This window comes from Oncorhynchus masou, unplaced genomic scaffold (genome assembly GCF_036934945.1).
Source record: "Oncorhynchus masou masou isolate Uvic2021 unplaced genomic scaffold, UVic_Omas_1.1 unplaced_scaffold_1793, whole genome shotgun sequence".
NCBI lineage: Eukaryota > Metazoa > Chordata > Actinopteri > Salmoniformes > Salmonidae > Oncorhynchus > Oncorhynchus masou.
In genome coordinates this window covers 40,421-61,865 of record NW_027008128.1, presented here as the reverse complement: position 1 = coordinate 61,865, position 21,445 = coordinate 40,421, and the positions used below count along the sequence as shown (strand labels likewise).

General features: G+C 48.9%; 1 pseudogene; it reads right to left on the bottom strand.

The window, feature by feature from the left end:
- Positions 1–204: 204 nt before the first annotated feature.
- The window catches only part of LOC135532268 (sodium/hydrogen exchanger 5-like), a 50,268-nt pseudogene continuing 29,027 nt past the window's right edge, over positions 205–21,445 (bottom strand).

Below are 21,445 nucleotides of genomic sequence, written 5' to 3'. Positions count from 1 at the left end.
AGGAGAGGAGAGGAGAGGGGAGAGGAGAGGGGAGGGGAGGGAGAGGAGAGGAGAGGAGGAGGAGGAGAGGAGAGGAGAGGAGAGGAGAGGGAGAGGAGAGAGGAGAGGGAGGGAGGAGAGGAGAGGAGAGGGAGAGGGAGGAGGAGAGGAGAGGAGAGGAGAGGAGAGAGGAGGAGAGGAGAGGAGAGGAGGGAGAGGAGAGGAGGAGAGTACTGGGGGTTGAATGGAGCGTTTGATGTTAGATGGACACACCCCATAAGGCCTGGGTAATGTGGCAGTCCGGCTATAGACAGATATTTCTCAAATCGGCTTACATCTTGACATTGACTTATATTCAAGTGTATGAAACAGACAGGGCAGAACCTCGACCCCTGCAGGGAGCTGGGGGGGGGGGGGGGGTAGAACCAATCAGGGACCAGGATCTGGTCATCAATCAACAACACTCTCTCTGGAAACTGGTATTGTTTTACCACATGGACGGACGGCCCCAACCCTGGACCACAATGCACTGTGTGTCTATCTGTGACTGTACCAGCTGCCACATCAAATCAAAACTCTCAGCCTTCGTCCCAAATGGCACCCTATTCCCTATTGGGGGCCCTGGTCAAAAGTAGTGCACTATATAGGGAATAGGGTGCTATTTTGGGATGCTCATTATACTTCCTCAATATCATCATCGCTGTATTAGTCCAACATCCTGTGTGTGTGTGTGTGTGTGTGTGTGTGTGTGTGTGTGTGTGTGTGTGTGTGTGTGTGTGTGTGTGTGTGTGTGTGTGTGTGTGTGTGTGTGTGTGTGTGTGTGTGTGTGTGTGTGTGTGTGTGTGTGTGTGTGTGTATGTGTGTGTGTGTCTGTGTGTGTCTGTGTGTGTGTGTGTGAAGGAGATGAAGACTCGTCGTCTGGAAGGAGAAGTAGCAGAGCTGAGGGGGTTGGACGGCCTGAGCTGGTGTGTGTGTGTGGTTGGGTGACTGTTCTGCTGTTGAGTGTGTGAGGCAGTGAGGGACGTAATTGCCCATAGAAGCTGATTTGAAATCAGTCTTGTGTTGTTCTCCCTAGTAGGTATTGGTTAGGGACTTGGTTGAGTAAGCTGATCCTAGATCTGCGTCGACGGGGCAACACCAGAGATGTGGTTGGAGCCATTAAAGCTGAGTGGGCCCTCTGCTGCGCGCCAGCGGCTCACTGCCAGGAGGGGGCACTGTGACCAGGCTCCTCAGGTACACACAGGGGTTCCTCCTCCGCCCTAGACCCTGGGCCAGGGGGAGGGGGGGGGGGCCAGGGGGCCTCACAGAGGATGACATGAGGGGCTGAAGCTCCTGCTCAGATGAGGGTCCCTCTTCCTCCTCCTTCTCCTCTCCTCCTGGAGGAACTCAAACCGAGCGATGCCCTGAGCCACTATTGACCCAGCCCCTCTGGATCCAAAACCAGAGCCACTAACTCCACTACCAGAGTATGAGACAGGACGCTGCCCTCCCAGCCTGGAGAGGGCGCTGACGCGGGGTGTAAGGGCTCTACGGGGCCCGGTGGAGAGGACAGGCTCTCTAAGGAGGAGATGCTCTGGTTCCACGCCTGCTGCAGGTCTATGGGGATGATTTTAGTAGCCTCCATGGAAACGCACACCGGCAGGGTTCCGATGCCACCCTTCCAGGGCAGGTTCCTCTCACTGCAGGTGGGGGAGGGCGGGGCCACGGAGGGGCTCTGACACACCTCCAGACCAGCCGGGACTGAGACAGGACACAGGTCAGACAGAGGAGAATACAGTCAGGATTCTGTATTAGTATTTAAACAGGGACACCAGGCCTTTTTCTGAGGTTTCTAGTCTCTCCTGTGTCAATGTGTCCTTTACCAGATTTGGGTCGTTCTTTGGGCGTGTCTGGAACCTTTCGAGCCACAAAGGTGATGCCAACGTCCTCCTCCTTCTCTGGCTCCATGTGTTCTCCTTCTCATCCTCAGACTCCACCGGCACCACCACAGGATCTGAGGGGGCATCACAGACACGTGAACACTACAGTACCCACAATGCACCACCACAGGATCTGAGGGGGCATCACAGACACGTGAACACTACAGGACCCACAATGCACCACCACAGGATCTGAGGGGGCATCACAGACACGTGAATGAACACTACAGTACCCACAATGCACCACCACAGGGTCTGAGGGGGCATCACAGACACGTGAACACTACAGTACCCACAATGCACCACCACAGGATCTGAGGGGGCATCACAGACACGTGAACACTACAGTACCCACAATGCACCACCACAGGCTCTGAGGGGCATCACAGACACATGAACACTACAGTACCCACAATGCACCACCACAGGATCTGAGGGGGCATCACAGACACGTGAACACTACAGTACCCACAATGCACCACCACAGGATCTGAGGGGGCATCACAGACTCATGAACACTACCCTTACCCACAATGCACCACCATAGGATCTGAGAGGGAATCACAGACACATGAACACTACAGTACCCATAATGCACTTTCAGATGCTCTGCGGGGGCATCATAGACACATGAACACTACCCTACCCACAATGCACCTTCAGAGGCTCTGCGGGGGCATCATAGACACATGAACAATACCCTACCCACAATGCACCACCATAGGATTTGAGGGGGCATCGTAGACACATGAACAATATCAATCATGATCAATGATAGCAACTATCTTTTATTTTTACAACCAACTCCTATGCTCTGTCCCAGTGTCCACACTTGCATACTACCTAGCGTGAACCAATGTCATGCCTGAGCATCCTCGATAATGTACTAGCGTGGACATTGGAACGTGGCAATACATTCCAGAACCCACAGAAATAGTTTGAGCGAGTGAGAACTGGGAACACAGGTCATGAAGGAATGATATTGAAATCGCTGAGGCCCGACTCCATTTCCAGTGTGTTTAAGTGAGTGACTCACCTTTGTCTTGCCAGCTGACGTTCCGTCGAGGTTTGTCGTTGAGGTCCTGTTCTTTAACGTCTGATCCTCTCCTCTGTAGGAGGGAGAGAAAACACCCGTTATAATGTCCATTACAGGCAGGACCCACAGGAAACCAGGCAGGACCCACAGGAAACCAGGCAGGACCCACAGGAAACCAGGCAGGACCCACAGGAAACCAGACAGGACCCACAGGAAACCAGACAGGACCCACAGGAAACCAGACAGGACCCACAGGAAACCAGGCAGGACCCACAGGAAACCAGGCAGGACCCACAGGAAACCAGGCAGGACCCACAGGAAACCAGGCAGGACCCACAGGAAACCAGGCAGGACCCACAGGAAACCAGGCAGGACCCACAGGAAACCAGGCAGGACCCACAGGAAACCAGACAGGACCCACAGGAAACCAGGCAGGACCCACAGGAAACCAGGCAGGACCCACAGGAAACCAGGCAGGACCCACAGGAAACCAGGCAGGACCCACAGGAAACCAGGCAGGACCCACAGGAAACCAGGCAGGACCCACAGGAAACCAGACAGGACCCACAGGAAACCAGACAGGACCCACAGGAAACCAGGCAGGACCCACAGGAAACCAGGCAGGACCCACAGGAAACCAGGCAGGACCCACAGGAAACCAGGCAGGACCCACAGGAAACCAGGCAGGACCCACAGGAAACCAGACAGGACCCACAGGAAACCAGGCAGGACCCACAGGAAACCAGGCAGGACCCACAGGAAACCAGACAGGACCCACAGGAAACCAGGCAGGACCCACAGGAAACCAACACCATAATATTCATGGGAGGAGCTATAGGACAGGCTCATTGTAATGGCTGGAACGGAATCAATGGAAACGAAGTCAAACATATTGTGTCCATGTGTTTGATTCCATTCCAGCCAATACCATGAGGCAATCCTCCTACAGCTCCTCCCACCTGCCTCTTCTGATTACTTCCTGTTTCTCCCATCCGCAACAGAGAATGGTCCAAAGCCCTGGCTATACCGTTGAAGGCCCTGGCTATACCGTTGAAGACCCTGGCTATACTGTTGAAGGCCCTGGCTATACCGTTGAAGGCCCTGGCTATACTGTTGAAGGCCCTGGCTATACTGTTGAAGGCCCTGGCTATACTGTTGAAGACCCTGGCTATACCGTTGAAGACCCTGGCTATACTGTTGAAGGCCCTGGCTATACTGTTGAAGGCCCTGGCTATACTGTTGAAGGCCCTGGCTATACCTGTTGAAGACCCTGGCTATACCGTTGAAGGCCCTGGCTATACCGTTGAAGGCCCTGGCTATACCGTTGAAGGCCCTGGCTATACCGTTGAAGGGCCTGGCTATACCGTTGAAGACCCTGGCTATACTGTTGAAGGCCCTGGCTATACCGTTGAAGACCCTGGCTATACCGTTGAAGGCCCTGGCTATACCGTTGAAGGCCCTGGCTATACCGTTGAAGGCCCTGGCTATACCGTTGAAGGCCCTGGCTATACCGTTGAAGGCCCTGGCTATACCGTTGAAGGCCCTGGCTATACCGTTGAAGGCCCTGGCTATACCGTTGAAGACCCTGGCTATACCGTTGAAGACCCTGGCTATACTATTGAAGGCCCTGGCTATACCGTTGAAGGCCCTGGCTATACCGTTGAAGGGCCTGGCTATACCGTTGAAGGCCCTGGCTTTCTGGTGAAGTTACACAGAGATAATAACATCCAATCATTTCTTTTAGAGATGCTAAAGTCTCCCCCTATCCTGGATTCCTGCTGAAGTTACACAGAGATAATAACATCCAATCATTTCTTTTAGAGATGCTAAAGTCTCCCCTATCCTGGATTCCTGCTGAAGTTACACAGAGATAATAACATCCAATCATTTCTTTTAGAGATGCTAAAATCTCCCCCTATCCTGGCTCCCTGCTGAAGTTACACAGAGATAATAACATCCAATCATTTATTTTAGAGATGCTAAAGTCTCCCCCTATCCTGGCTCCCTGCTGAAGTTACACAGAGATAATAACATCCAATCATTTCTTTTAGAGATGCGTAAGTCTCCCCCTATCCTGGCTCCCTGCTGAAGTTACACAGAGATAATAACATCCAATCATTTCTTTTAGGGGTCCCTGCCTTTTTCTGGCTGCGGTCCTTCTTGTGGCTGTGGCGTTTGTGTCGGGTGGTCTTGAACGTCTCCATGCGACTCTTCATATTTCTCTGGAAGATCTCTCTGTCCTGACGCTCGTGGTCCCCCACTGTCATGAAGTGTCTGCTGTAGTGGGACTGGTACTATGGAGGGGGAGAGAGGAGGGGAGAGAGAGAGAGGAGGGGAGAGCAAGTCAGATTGTAGTTATACAATGCAGATCTCACTGTCCTGATGCTAGTGGTCCCCCACTGGTACCATGGGAGGGGGGGAGTTATATGATTGGTCCCAGAGAGGAGAGGGAAGAGAGGAGATAAGAGGACAGGGAGGAGAGGAGATAAGAGGACAGGGAGGAGAGGAGATAAGAGGACAGGGTGGAGAGGACAGGGAGGAGAGGAGATAAGAGGACAGGGAGGAGAGGAGATAAGAGGACTGTGAGGGAGAGGAGATAAGAGGACAGTGAGGAGAGGAGATAAGAGGACAGGGAGGAGAGGAGTTAAGAGGACAGGAGATAAGAGGACAGGGGGAGGAGAGGACAGGGAGAAGAGGAGATAAGAGGACAGGGGAGAAGAGGAGATAAGAGGACAGGGAGGAGAGGACAGGGAGGAGATGAGACACTGTCTGTGTGTGTGACAGTGCTGTGAGAGGCCTAGCCAGCCTGCCTGCCTGTATGTCTGTCTGTGTGTGTGACAGTGCTGTGAGAGGCCCAGCCAGCCAGCCTGCCTGTATGTCTGTCTGTGTGTGTGACAGTGCTGTGAGAGGCCCAGCCAGCCAGCCTGCCTGTATGTCTGTCTGTGTGTGTGACAGTGCTGTGAGAGGCCTAGCCAGCCAGCCTGCCTGTATGTCTGTCTGTCTGTGTGTGACAGTGCTGTGAGAGGCCTAGCCAGCCAGCCTGCCTGTATGTCTGTCTGTGTGTGTGACAGTGCTGTGAGAGGCCTAGCCAGCCAGCCTGCCTGTATGTCTGTCTGTGTGTGTGACAGTGCTGTGAGATACACACACACACACACACACACACACACACACACACACACACACACACACACACACACACACACACACACACACACACACAAACACACACCCACCAAACACACACACCCAGGCCTAGCCAGCCAGCCTGCCTGTATGTCTGTCTGTGTGTGTGTGACAGTGCTGCGAGAGGCCCAGCCAGCCTGCCTGTATGTCTGTCTGTGTGTGTGTGACAGTGCTGTGAGAGGCCCAGCCAGCCAGCCTGCCTGTATGTCTGTCTGTGTGTGTGTGACAGTGCTGTGAGTGGCCCAGCCAGCCAGCCTGCCTGTATGTCTGTCTGTGTGTGTGACAGTGCTGTGAGAGGCCCAGCCAGCCTGCCTGCCTGTATGTCTGTCTGTGTGTGTGACAGTGCTGACAGGGCCATACCCGTCTCCTGGGCTTGTACAGGTTCCCAGCCAGGAAGTGATGCGTTTCTGACTCCTCCTCCACCTTGGCCCCCGGCACGTTGTCAATCACCTGGAGGTCCAGACAGACCCCACTGCCGTTCTCTCTCCTGTAGGGTTAGAGTAAAGACCGGTAGCAGTGGTTGGGGTGAGACCCCACATGGGATTTCATGAAGACTGGGTATTGTTTGGGAAAGCACGGTCACACCCAGTGACCCAGTGACATTAATAGACAGCTGCAGATGTGACATTGAACACGGTCACACCCAGTGCTATTAATAAATAGACACACACACACACACACACACACACACACACACACACACACACACACACACACACACACACACACACACACACACACACACACACACACACACACAGTGCTATTAATAAATAGACACACACACACACACCCAGTGCTATTAATAAATAGACACACACACACACACCCAGTGCTATTAATAAATAGACACACACACACACACACACACCAAAAACACACACCCACCAAACACACACACACACACCAAACACACACACACCCAGTGCTATTAATAAATAGACACACACACACACACACCAAACACACACCAAACACACACACCCACCAAAGACACACACACACACCCACCAAACACACACCCACCAAACACACACACACCCACACACCCACCCACCAAACACACACACCCACCAAACACACACACCCACCAAACACACCCACCCACCAAACACACACACCCAGTGCTATTAATAAATAGACACACACACACACACACACACACACACCAAACACACACACACACACAACAACCCACACACACACACACACACACCCACCAAACACACACACCCACCAAACACACACACCCACCAAACACACACACCCACCAAACACACACCCAGACACACACACAGAGACTTAACTCACAGGTAGTTGGTGACGTTGGTGACCTCTGGGAAAGATGCCCTGGAGGCCATGGAGGGCAGAGAGAGCCTGGCAGAGGTCAGAACGTTGCCACCCTGTTCAGGAGACACACACAGAGGTTAAAGATCAGGGGTCAACTCATCCTCAAAACACCTCACATTGTCTGAAAAGGTTTTATAAAATGGTCTGAGTCTGGACTAAAGTGGACAGTCAAAATGTAATGGGTCACAAAACAGGTCTGGGTGAAGTTCAACACCGCCTAGGAAACAGTCTGGGTGGTGTTAAACACCTCCTAGGAAACAGTCTGGGTGGAGTTAAACACCTCCTAGGAAACAGTCTGGGTGGAGTTCATTAAACACCTCCTAGGAAACAGTCTGGGTGGAGTTAAACACCTCCTAGGAGACAGTCTGGGTGGAGTTAAACACCTCCTAGGAGACAGTCTGGGTGGAGTTCAACACCTCCTAGGAAACAGTCTGGGTGGAGTTAAACACCTCCTAGGAAACAGTCTGGGTGGAGTTAAACACCTCCTAGGAAACAGTCTGGGTGGAGTTAAACACCTCCTAGGAGACAGTCTGGGTGGAGTTAAACACCTCCTAGGAAACAGTCTGGGTGGAGTTAAACACCTCCTAGGAAACAGTCTGGGTGGAGTTAAACACCTCCTAGGAAACAGTCTGGGTGGAGTTAAACACCTCCTAGGAGACAGTCTGGGTGGAGTTAAACACCTCCTAGGAGACAGTCTGGGTGGAGTTAAACACCTCCTAGGAAACAGTCTGGGTGGAGTTAAACACCTCCTAGGAGACAGTCTGGGTGGAGTTAAACACCTCTAGGAAACAGTCTGGGTGGAGTTAAACACCTCCTAGGAGACAGTCTGGGTGGAGTTAAACACCTCCTAGGAGACAGTCTGGGTGGAGTTAAACACCTCCTAGGAGACAGTCTGGGTGGAGTTAAACACCTCTCTAGGAAACAGTCTGGGTGGAGTTAAACACCTCCTAGGAGACAGTCTGGGTGGAGTTAAACACCTCCTAGGAAACAGTCTGGGTGGAGTTAAACATCTCCTAGGAAACAGTCTGGGTGGAGTTAAACACCTCCTAGGAGACAGTCTGGGTGGAGTTAAACACCTCCTAGGAGACAGTCTGGGTGGAGTTAAACACCTCCTAGGAGACAGTCTGGGTGGAGTTAAACACCTCCTAGGAAACAGTCTGGGTGGAGTTAAACACCTCCTAGGAAACAGTCTGGGTGGAGTTAAACACCTCCTAGGAAACAGTCTGGGTGGAGTTAAACACCTCCTAGGAAACAGTCTGGGTGGAGTTAAACACCTCCTAGGAAACAGTCTGGGTGGAGTTAAACACCTCCTAGGAAACAGTCTGGGTGGAGTTAAACACCTCCTAGGAGACAGTCTGGGTGGAGTTAAACACCTCCTAGGAAACAGTCTGGGTGGAGTTAAACACCTCCTAGGAAACAGTCTGGGTGGAGTTAAACACCACCTAGGAAACAGTCTGGGTGGAGTTAAACACCTCCTAGGAAACAGTCTGGGTGGAGTTAAACACCTCCTAGGAGACAGTCTGGGTGGAGTTAAACACCTCCTAGGAAACAGTCTGGGTGGAGTTAAACACCTCCTAGGAAACAGTCTGGGTGGAGTTAAACACCTCCTAGGAGACAGTCTGGGTGGAGTTAAACACCTCCTAGGAAACAGTCTGGGTGGAGTTAGTTAAACACCTCCTAGGAAACAGTCTGGGTGGAGTTAAACACCTCCTAGGAGACAGTCTGGGTGGAGTTAAACACCTCCTAGGAAACAGTCTGGGTGGAGTTAAACACCTCCTAGGAGACAGTCTGGGTGGAGTTAAACACCTCCTAGGAAACAGTCTGGGTGGAGTTAGTTAAACACCTCCTAGGAAACAGTCTGGGTGGAGTTAAACACCTCCTAGGAGACAGTCTGGGTGGAGTTAAACACCTCCTAGGAAACAGTCTGGGTGGAGTTAAACACCTCCTAGGAAACAGTCTGGGTGGAGTTAAACACCTCCTAGGAAACAGTCTGGGTGGAGTTAAACACCTCCTAGGAGACAGTCTGGGTGGAGTTAAACACCTCCTAGGAGACAGTCTGGGTGGAGTTAAACACCTCCTAGGAGACAGTCTGGGTGGAGTTAAACACCTCATACTATAGACATCTCTCCTACAGACTATATGACAATACTACCTACCTACCGACCAAACAAACAAACAAACAAACAAACAAACAAACAAACAAAAACAGGCAAACTAACAAACAAACAAACAAACAAACTAACAAACTGACAAACAAACTAACTACTGGAGACATCTCTCCTACAGGATAAGACTACCGACCTTCCACACGCGTTCCAGCCATGTCAGCTGATCGGCCGACCCAATAGGCCTGTCTTACCAACCTGTTGCCATGGTGGCGATATTAAAAAAGAATCCCCCCCCCAAAATACTTTCCCAAACCTCTCATATCTATTTCCCACACAGTCACGCGGTCTGATGTCACGCACCTTCGCCACTAAGGGTGTGTCCCTAACGGGAAGCGTGACACTTTCTAAACAGAGCCCGATGGGCCCAAGTCAACAGTGGTGCACTACAGTATTTAGGATGCAGGGCACATCACTGACTGTGATGTCACGAGTAGAGATGGGATGTTTGATGTGGCGACTCTCAGGTCTCAGATTATGCGGTGGTGTCAGCCGAGGAGACAGAGAGATGAATTACGCTCTCTCTCTCTATTCTCTCTCATATGACAATACTACCTACCTATAAACAAACAAACAAACAAACAAACAAACAAACAAACAAAAACAGGCAAACTAACAAGCTATTCTCTCTCTCTATCTCTCTATTCTCTCTCTCTATTCTCTCTGTCTCTCTCTATTCTCTCTCTCTATATCTCTCTCTCTCTATTCTCTCTCTCTCTCTCTATTCTCTCTCTGTATTCTCTCTCTGTGTCTCTCTGTCTCTCTGTCTCTCTCTCTCTCTCTATTCTCTCTCTCTATTCTCTCTCTCTATTCTCTCTCTCTCTATTCTCTCTCTCTCTATTCTCTATTCTCTCTCTATTCTCTCTCTGTATTCTCTCTCTGTGTCTCTCTGTCTCTCTGTCTCTCTCTCTCTCTCTCTATTCTCTCTCTCTCTATTCTCTCTCTCTGTATTCTCTCTCTGTCTCTCTGTATTCTCTCTCTGTCTCTCTGTATTCTCTCTCTGTCTCTCTCTCTCTCTCTCTCTCTCTCTCTCTCTCTCTCTCTATTCTCTCTCTCTATTCTCTCTCTCTCTCTACTTGGGGAAACTTTACACATTCAGGTGTTCATTGTCTGTGCATCACTGCCATGCTGCCGTGAGTTGAGGAGCAGTGCCATCTAGTGGTCCTGGTTGACATTTATAACACAACTGTGCACCGGACAAAATCATGGCAACAGTTGTGTCTCTGAGCCTCCCTCCCTCCCTCCCTCCCTCCCTCCCCTCCCTCCCTCCCTCTCCCTCCCTCCCTCCCTCCCTCCCTCCCTCCCTCCCTCCCTCCCTCCCTCCCTCCCTCCCTCCCTCCCTCCCTCCCTCCCTCATACCTGGTCTATAACACTGATGGCGTCTCTAATATTGATTTTCTGATAGACCTCCCACAGCTCCCCTCCCTCCCTCATACCTGGTCTATAACACTGATGGCGTCTCTAATATTGATTTTCTGATAGACCTCTCACAGCTCCCCTCCCTCCCTCCCTCCCTCCCTCATACCTGGTCTATAACACTGATGGCGTCTCTAATATTGATTTTCTGATAGACCTCCCACAGCTCGCTCTTCCGGTACACAGACTTCCGCAGCAGCAGCTTGCTCAGGTAGTTCTTGTCAAACTGCTCCCACCTGAATGTAGACGCCCACAGAGGGAAAGGTTATATAATGACAGCATATGTTACACGGTATGTTTTAGAAGGGAAAACTCCTAACCTTGCACTTAGTCATCATTAGTGAATATATAACTGAAGTGAAAGTTAGGATTGACCCTTTAGACTCCCCGTGGATAATGTCCAATAATAATAAATTATATTTCAGTTGAAACATTGCCTGCAGAGCTGAGGGCTACTGACTTGTCTCTCCAGTGGTGGTAACCGTTGAGTCCAGCGATGTCCTCCACTGCTGTCAGACAATGGTCAAAGGCCTGGGGAGAGACCGTACACAGTCAGGTCAAAGGTCAAAGGCCTGGGGAGAGACCGTACACAGTCAGGTCAAAGGCCTGGGGAGAGAACGTACACAGTCAGGTCAAAGGTCAAAGGCCTGGGGAGAGACCGTACACAGTCAGGTCAAAGGCCTGGGGAGAGACCGTACACAGTCAGGTCAAAGGTCAAAGGCCTGGGGAGAGACCGTACACAGTCAGGTCAAAGGCCTGGGGAGAGACCGTACACAGTCAGGTCAAAGGTCAAAGGCCTGGGGAGAGACCGTACACTGTCAGGTCAAAGGCCTGGGGAGAAACCGTACACAGTCAGGTCAAAGGTCAAAGGCCTGGGGAGAGACCGTACACAGTCAGGTCAAAGGCCTGGGGAGAGACCGTACACAGTCAGGTCAAAGGTCAAAGGCCTGGGGAGAGACCGTACACAGTCTGGTCAAAGGCCTGGTGAGAGACCGTACACAGTCTGGTCAAAGGCCTGGGGAGAGACCGTACACAGTCAGGTCAAAGGTCAAAGGCCTGGGGAGAGACCGTACACAGTCTGGTCAAAGGCCTGGGGAGAGACCGTACACAGTCAGGTCAAAGGCCTGGGGAGAGACCGTACACAGTCTGGTCAAAGGCCTGGGGAGAGACCGTACACAGTCAGGTCAAAGGTCAAAGGCCTGGGGAGAGACCGTACACAGTCAGGTCAAAGGTCAAAGGCCTGGGAGAGACCGTACACAGTCAGGTCAAAGGTCAAAGGCCTGGGGAGAGACCGTACACAGTCAGGTCAAAGGTCAAAGGCCTGGGGAGAGACCGTACACAGTCAGGTCAAAGGTCAAAGGCCTGGGGAGAGACCGTACACAGTCAGGTCAAAGGTCAAAGGCCTGGGGAGAGACCGTACACAGTCAGGTCAAAGGTCAAAGGCCTGGGGAGAGACCGTACACAGTCAGGTCAAAGGTCAAAGGCCTGGGGAGAGACCGTACACAGTCAGGTCAAAGGTCAAACGCCTGGGGAGAGACCGTACACAGTCTGGTCAGAGACCGTACACAGTCTGGGTTAACAGAGTTTATTCCTGATAGCCAGCCTAAACGGATGGGACACAGTGTCACAGAAGAGAGTCGGCCCATATCTGTCACAGTGTTACAGTAGAGAGTCGGCCCATATCTGTCACAGTGTTACAGTAGAGAGTTGGCCCATATCTGTCACAGTGTTACAGGAGAGAGTTGGCCCATATCTGTCACAGTGTTACAGGAGAGAGTCAGCCCATATCTGTCACAGTGTTATAGAAGAGAGTCAGCTCATATCTGTCACAGTGTTATAGAAGAGAGTTGGCCCATATCTGTCACAGTGTTATAGAAGAGAGTCGGCCCATATCTGTCACAGTGTTATAGAAGAGAGTTGGCCCATATCTGTCACAGTGTTATAGAAGAGAGTCGGCCCATATCTGTCACAGTGTTATAGAAGAGAGTTGGCCCATATCTGTCACATTGTTACAGAGTAGCTAAAATTTCACTACAGATGAGGAGGGTGAGGTGTGTGCGTGTGCGTGTGTGCGCGTGCGTGTGTGTGTGTGTTTGTTAGTTGAGGTGCTGCAGCTCAATCTGTGAGTCCCTCCTGTCTGTCTCCGTTCAGAGGGGTGAGGTGTGTGTGTGTGTGTGTGTGTGTGTGTGTGTGTGTGTGTGTGTGTGTGTGTGTGTGTGTGTGTGTGTGTGTGTGTTAGTTGAGGTGCTGCAGCTCTATCTGTGAGTCCCTCCTGTCAGTCTCCGTTCAGAGGGTGAGATGTGTGTGTGTGTGTGTGTGTGTGTGTGTGTGTTAGTTGAGGTGCTGCAGCTCTATCTGTGAGTCCCTCCTGTCTGTCTCCGTTCAGAGGGGTGAGGTGTGTGTGTGTGTGTGTGTGTGTGTGTGTGTGTGTGTGTGTGTGTGTGTGTGTGTGTGTGTGTGTTAGTTGAGGTGCTGCAGCTCTATCTGTGAGTCCCTCCTGTCTGTCTCCGTTCAGAGGGGTGAGGTGTGTGTGTGTGTGTGTGTGTGTTAGTTGAGGTGCTGCAGCTCTATCTGTGAGTCCCTCCTGTCAGTCTGTCTCCGTTCAGAGGGGTGAGGTGTGTGTGTCAGTCTGTCTCCGTTCAGAGGGGTGAGGTGTGTGTGTCAGTCTGTCTCCGTTCAGAGGGGTGAGGTGTGTGTGTGTGTGTGTGTTAGTTGAGGTGCTGCAGCTCTAACTGTGAGTCCCTCCTGTCAGTCTCCGTTCAGAGGGGTGAGGTGTGTGTGTCAGTCTGTCTCCGTTCAGAGGGGTGAGGTGTGTGTGTCAGTCTGTCTCCGTTCAGAGGGGTGAGGTGTGTGTGTCAGTCTGTCTCCGTTCAGAGGGGTGAGGTGTGTGTGTCAGTCTGTCTCCGTTCAGAGGGGTGAGGTGTGTGTCAGTCTGTCTCCGTTCAGAGGGGTGAGGTGTGTGTGTCAGTCTGTCTCCGTTCAGAGGGGTGAGGTGTGTGTGTGTGTGTGCGTGCGTGCGTGTTAGTTGAGGTGCTGCAGCTCTATCTGTGAGTCCCTCCTGTCAGTCTCCGTTCAGAGGGGTGAGATGTGTGTGTGTGTGTGTGTGTGTGTGTCAGTCTGTCTCCGTTCAGCTTCGAGACCGTGACAGCTGCTCCTGTGATGTGACAGTGACTGACTGGTCACAGTGGTTGAGCCGTCAGCGACGAAGACAGAAACATAGATGGAACTGAAATTAACGATATTGAAGTTGATTTCAATCGAACGACATTCATATGATGAAATGAAACTGAATCGCTCACACGTTCGTGTATCTCCTCGTTGATGGTGGGCTTGCGGTTGGTCGCACGAGGTACTTTGAGCCAGTTCACTAGAGGCTTGATGGTCAGGCCCTGGAGGAAAGAGAGAGACACAGAGAGAGAGAGGAGGGGGGGTAAGAGGGAGAGAGAGAGAGACAGAGAGGAGGGGGGGTAGGAGGGAGAGAGACAGAGAGAGAGAGAGAGTGTGAGAGAGAGTGAGAAACAGAGAGACAGAGAGAGAGAGAGGAGGGGGTAGGGGGTGAAAGAGGGAAAGAGAGACAGAGAGAGAGAGGGGAAGGGGAAGGGGGTGAAAGAGGGAGAGACAGAGAGAGAGAAAGAGGGGGAAGGGGAAGGGGGTGAAAGAGGGAGAGACAGAGAGAGAGAAAGAGGGAAGGGGAAGGGGGGTGAAAGAGGGAGAGAGGGAAGGGGGGTTAAAGAGGGAGAGAGGGGAAGGGGAAGGGGGTGAAAGAGGGAGAGAGGGGAAGGGGAAGGGGGGTGAAAGAGGGAGAGGGGAAGGGGGTGAAAGAGGGAGAGAGGGGAAGGGGGTGAAAGAGGGAGAGAGGGGGAAGGGGAAGGGGTGAAAGAGGGAGAGAGGGAAGGGGAAGGGGGTGAAAGAGGGAGAGACAGAGAGAGAAAGAGGGGAAGGGGAAGGGGGTGAAAGAGGGAGAGACAGAGAGAGAAAGAGGGAAGGGGAAGGGGGTGAAAGAGGGAGAGAGGGGAAGGGGAAGGGGGTGAAAGAGGGAGAGACAGAGAGAGAGAAAGAGGGGAAGGGGAAGGGGGTGAAAGAGGGAGAGAGGGGAAGGGGAAGGGGGTGAAAGAGGGAGAGAGGGGAAGGGGGGTGAAAGAGGGAGAGAGGGGAAGGGTAAGGGGGTGAAAGAGGGAGAGAGGGGGAAGGGGGAAGGGGGGTGAAAGAGGGAGAGAGGGGAAGGGGAAGGGGAAGGGGGTGAAGAAAAGAAGGAGTTACAGGAGATTAGAGGAGAAATGTAAATCCCTCCCACAAACACTGAGTGTGTACAGGAACACACCAGGCCCCTCCCCATAAACACTGGGTGTGTACAGGAACACACCAGGCCCCTCCCCATAAACACTGAGTGTGTACAGGAACACACCAGGCCCCTCCCCATAAACACTGAGTGTGTACAGGAACAAACCAGGCCCCTCCCCATAAACACTGAGTGTGTACAGGAACACACCAGGCCCCTCCCCATAAACACTGGGTGTGTACAGGAACACACCAGGCCCCTCCCCATAAACACTGAGTGTGTACAGGAACAAACCAGGCCCCTCCCCATAAACACTGAGTGTGTACAGGAACACACCAGGCCCCTCCCATAAACACTGGGTGTGTACAGGAACACACCAGGCCCCTCCCATAAACACTGAGTGTGTACAGGAACACACCAGGCCCCTCCCATAAACACTGAGTGTGTACAGGAACACACCAGGCCCCTCCCATAAACACTGGGTGTGTACAGGAACACACCAGGCCCCTCCCATAAACACTGAGTGTGTACAGGAACACACCAGGCCCCTCACCATAAACACTGAGTGTGTACAGGAACACACCAGGCCCCTCCCATAAACACTGAGTGTGTACAGGAACACACCAGGCCCCTCCCCCATAAACACTGAGTGTGTACAGGAACACACCAGGCCCCTCCCCATAAACACTGAGTGTGTACAGGAACACACCAGGCCCCTCCCCATAAACACTGAGTGTGTACAGAAACACACCAGGCCCCTCCCCATAAACACTGAGTGTGTACAGGAACACACCAGGCCCCTCCCATAAACACTGAGTGTGTACAGAAACACACCAGGCCCCTCCCCATAAACACTGGGTGTGAACAGGAACACACCAGGCCCCTCCCCATGTTCTGATATCACTGGATCAATACACAGATAAATCACATCTTGATTCTGCATGTCAATATGATTATCAATGTAGGACAACAAGCACTAGATAGACATTGTGTTGGATCAGGCAGAGCAAGGTCAGCCTGGGGGCTAGGATCTCTCCAAGACTGTTGAGTCAACAGAAAAACGAGTACTGACTGGGTTTGATGTATTAATAATAATAATAATAATATATCCCATTTAGCAGACGCTTTTGTCCAAAGCGACTTACAAGTCGGCTGGGACCACTACTTTACATATGGGTGGCCCCAGCGGGAATCGAACCCACGACGCTTGGCGTTGCAAGCGCCATGCTCTACCGACTGAGCCACACAGCTTGGCTGGAACAAAAGCCTGCACACATTCCACAAAGGGGTGAGAGTAGAGGTCATGTCTTCACGGTATGGGGACCTCTCTATATATGATCATAGGTCTAATCATAGAATTACATACAGTATTAGAATCCCTTTTAAGTTCATAAGGATCTATATGGGCATGATAGTGAAGATAAGTCGCGTCACTTTTAAAATGTATCACCCTACATTTTTAATGTGGCTTAATAAACACAACCGGTCATGATGTTTTCATCTGATAGGCTGAAAGGCTGATGTAAGCGACCTGGGCGCGTTGTTCAGGGGCGGCTGAGCGACAGGGAGGGTGAGGGAATAGCTGCGACGCCTCATGTTTCTGCTTATAATTTCTGTCATTTTGGTGGAAGGCTGTTTGTTAGTCAACGTGTCTATAATGAGATACGTGCAGCTTCTCTTCTGCCGTCAAGCTGACGTTCCTCAATAAAACCACGATCGGCAGAATGACGTCATAAATCGATAGAACGATCAACGCATCATGGACAATCTCGCTGGCTGACATCGGGTAAAGTTCTCTCTTCCATTTCTGCTTCTCTCTCACACACGGAGCGAGAACATTTGTGGACCAGGGAGATTTCAGTTTGACCGGTTTCAAAGAAAATTAAAAGCTGTGAAAATGATACATTATATTTCTCCATTCTGGTTCCCGAGATAAAATTAACTTTTGGTCTATAATTTTAATGCAAGGAACACCTAGTTCTGCAGGAGTTAATATTATACTAGACTATAGTCAGTGTCCAGACTTCAGTTAATATTATAATAGACTACAGTCAGTGTCCAGACTTCAGTTAATATTATAATAGACTACAGTCAGTGTCCAGACTTCAGTTAATATTATACTAGACTATAGTCAGTGTCCAGACTTCAGTTAATATTATAATAGACTACAGTCAGTGTCCAGACTTCAGTTAATATTATAATAGACTACAGTCAGTGTCCAGACTTCAGCTAATATTATACTAGACTACATGAGACATACAGTCAGTGTCCAGACTTCAGTTAATATTATAATAGACTACAGTCAGTGTCCAGACTTCAGTTAATATTATAATAGACTACAGTCAGTGTCCAGACTTCAGCTCATATTATAATAGATGACATGAGACATACAGTCAGTGTCCAGACTTCATCTAATATTATAATAGACTACAGTCAGTGTCCAGACTTCAACTCATATTATAATAGACTACAGTCAGTGTCCAGACTTCAGTTAATATTATAATAGACTACAGTCAGTGTCCAGACTTCAGTTAATATTATAATAGACTACAGTCAGTGTCCAGACTTCAGTTAATATTATAATAGACTACAGTCAGTGTCCAGACTTCAGTTTATATTATAATAGACTACAGTCAGTGTCCAGACTTCAGTTAATATTATAATAGACTACAGTCAGTGTCCAGACTTCAGGTAATATTATAATAGACTACAGTCAGTGTCCAGACTTCAGTTAATATTATAATAGACTACAGTCAGTGTCCAGACTTCAGCTCATATTATAATAGACTACAGTCAGTGTCCAGACTTCAGGTAATATTATAATAGACTACAGTCAGTGTCCAGACTTCAGTTAATATTACGTTACAACTGCTCTCTGTTCGCTCACATTATCCACTACCACACATCATCCATTATCACATCATCCACTATCACACATTATCCACTATCACATGATCTACTATCACCCATTATCACATCATCCACTATCACACATCATCCACTATCACACATCATCCACTACCACACATCATCCACTACCACACATCATCCACTACCACACATCATCCACTACACACACATCATCCACTATCACACATCATCCACTACACACATTATCCACTACCACACATCATCCACTAACACACATCATCCACTACCACACATCATCCACTACACACACATCATCCACTACACACACATCATCCACTACCACACATCATCCACTATCACACATTATCCACTACCACACATCATCCACTACCACACATCATCCACTATCACACATTATCCACTACCACACATCATCCACTACCACACATCATCCACTATCACACATCATCCACTACACACACATCATCCACTATCACAGAGTGAGTACTCCACCTGGACAGGACACTAGTCTATCTCCTGTTTCTGTAGAGTGAGTACTTCACCTGGACAGGACACTAGTCTATCTCCTGTTTCTACAGCGTGAGGCAGTTCACCTGGACAGGACACTAGTCTATCTCCCTGTTTCTACAGAAAAATTTGAACGATAAACATTCTATTTTCTGGACTAAAATATCTCTGGTATTAAAATATCTCTAGTATTAAAATATCTCTAGTATAAAATATGTATTAAAATATCTCTGGTATTAAAATATCTCTAGTATAAAATATGTATTAAAATATATCTAGTATAAAATATATATAGTATAAAATATGTATTAAAATATCTCTAGTATTAAAATATCTCTAGTATTAAAATATCCCGAGTATTAAAATATCTATTAAAATATCTCTAGTATAAAATATGTATTAAAATATATCTAGTATTAAAATATCACTAGTATTAAAATATCTCTAGAATAAAATATGTATTAAAATATCTATTATAAAAAAAATCTCTAGTATAAAAAATCTCTAATATAAAATATGTATTAAAATATCTCTACTATTAAAACATTGAGTATTAAACTATCTATTAAAATATCTGTAGTATAAAAATATCTCTAGTATTAAAATATATATTAAAATATCTCTAGTATTATAATATCTATTAAAATATCTCTAGTATAAAATATGTATTAAAATATATCTAGTATTAAAATATCACTAGTATTAAAATATCTCTGGTATTAAATATATCTATTATTAAAATATCTCTAGTATTAAAATATATCTAGTAGTAAAATATACCCAGTATTAAAATCTCTAGTATTAAAATATCTCTAGTATAAAATATGTATTAAAATATCTCTAGTATAAAATATCTCTAGTATAAAATATGTATTAAAATATCTCTAGTATAAAATATCTCTAGTATAAAATATGTATTAAAATATATCTAGTATAAAATATCTCTAGTATAAAATATGTATTAAAATATATCTAGTATAAAATATCTCTAGTATAAAATATGTATTAAAATATATCTAGTAATAAAATATCTCTAGTGTTAAATATCTCTAGTATTAAAATATCTCTAGTATAAAATATGTATTAAAATATATCTAGTATAAAATATCTCTAGTATAAAATATGTATTAAAATATATCTAGTAATAAAATATCTCTAGTGTTAAATATCTCTAGTGTTAAATATCTCTAGTAAATACTTTACCTGGAACATCACAGTGAAGAAAACCACTATGATGGTTGTGGCCACAAAGTAGTCTTTAGCCGGAACCCGTTCTGCATCCAGCAGCACCACCAAGGCAAACGCCACCGCCCCTCGCAGGCCACCGTACGACATCACCACCTGGTCGATCTTGTCCAATGGGACGAGGCGGAACCAGTTCAACACCCAGGTCTGCATGACCACACCTGGAAGAGATCAGAGACAGAGACTCCAACAGCTACAGTATAATACTTATCCCCCCCCACCACCACAGTATAAATGAAGTCGTGCCAGGACATTCTCATCATTGAGTACAGAGTACCATCTTGATTATTGATAAAGGGCGACAGATATTCAGACGCTTTTTGGAGTTAATTGAAGGAGTGATTACTTTATCATCTGTTTGGCATTAAAGGTTTTATAGAGTGGCCCGATAGCTGATAAAACACGCTGGATCCTCAAGACTCTGTTCAGTATCTGTGTGTGAAGCAAGCACCCTGATGAAAGGCTCTCTCAGACAAGCACCCTGACGAAAGGCTCTCTCAGACAAGCACCCTGACGAAAGGCTCTCTCAGACAAGCACCCTGACGAAAGGCTCTCCCAGACAAGCACCCTGACGAAAGGCTCTCCCAGACAAGCACCCTGACGAAAGGCTCTCTCAGACAAGCACCCTGACGAAAGGCTCTCTCAGACAAGCACCCTGACGAAAGGCTCTTCAAACAAGCACCCTGACGAAAGGCTCTCTCAGACAAGCACCCTGACGAAAGGCTCTTCAGACAAGCACCCTGACGAAAGGCTCTCTCAGACAAGCACCCTGACGAAAGGCTCTCTCAGACAAGCACCCTGACGAAAGGCTCTCTCAGACAAGCACCCTGACGAAAGGCTCTTCAGACAAGCACCCTGACGAAAGGCTCTCTCAGACAAGCACCCTGACGAAAGGCTCTCTCAGACAAGCACCCTGACGAAAGGCTCTCTCAGACAAGCACCCTGACGAAAGGCTCTTCAAACAAGCACCCTGACGAAAGGCTATCTCAGACAAGCACCCTGACGAAAGGCTCTTCAGACAAGCACCCTGACGAAAGGCTCTCTCAGACGAGCACCCTGACGAAAGGCTCTCTCAGACAAGCACCCTGACGAAAGGCTCTCTCAGACAAGCACCCTGACGAAAGGCTCTCTCAGACAAGCACCCTGACGAAAGGCTCTCTCAGACAAGCACCCTGACGAAAGGCTCTTCAGACAAGCACCCTGACAAAAGGCTCTCTCAGACGAGCACCCTGACGAAAGGCTCTTCAGACAAGCACCCTGACGAAAGGCTCTTCAGACAAGCACCCTGACGAAAGGCTCTCTCAGACAAGCACCCTGACGAAAGGCTCTCTCAGACAAGCACCCTGACGAAAGGCTCTCTCAGACAAGCACCCTGACGAAAGGCTCTCTCAGACAAGCACCCTGACGAAAGGCTCTCTCAGACAAGCACCCTGACGAAAGGCTCTCCCAGACAAGCACCCTGACGAAAGGCTAT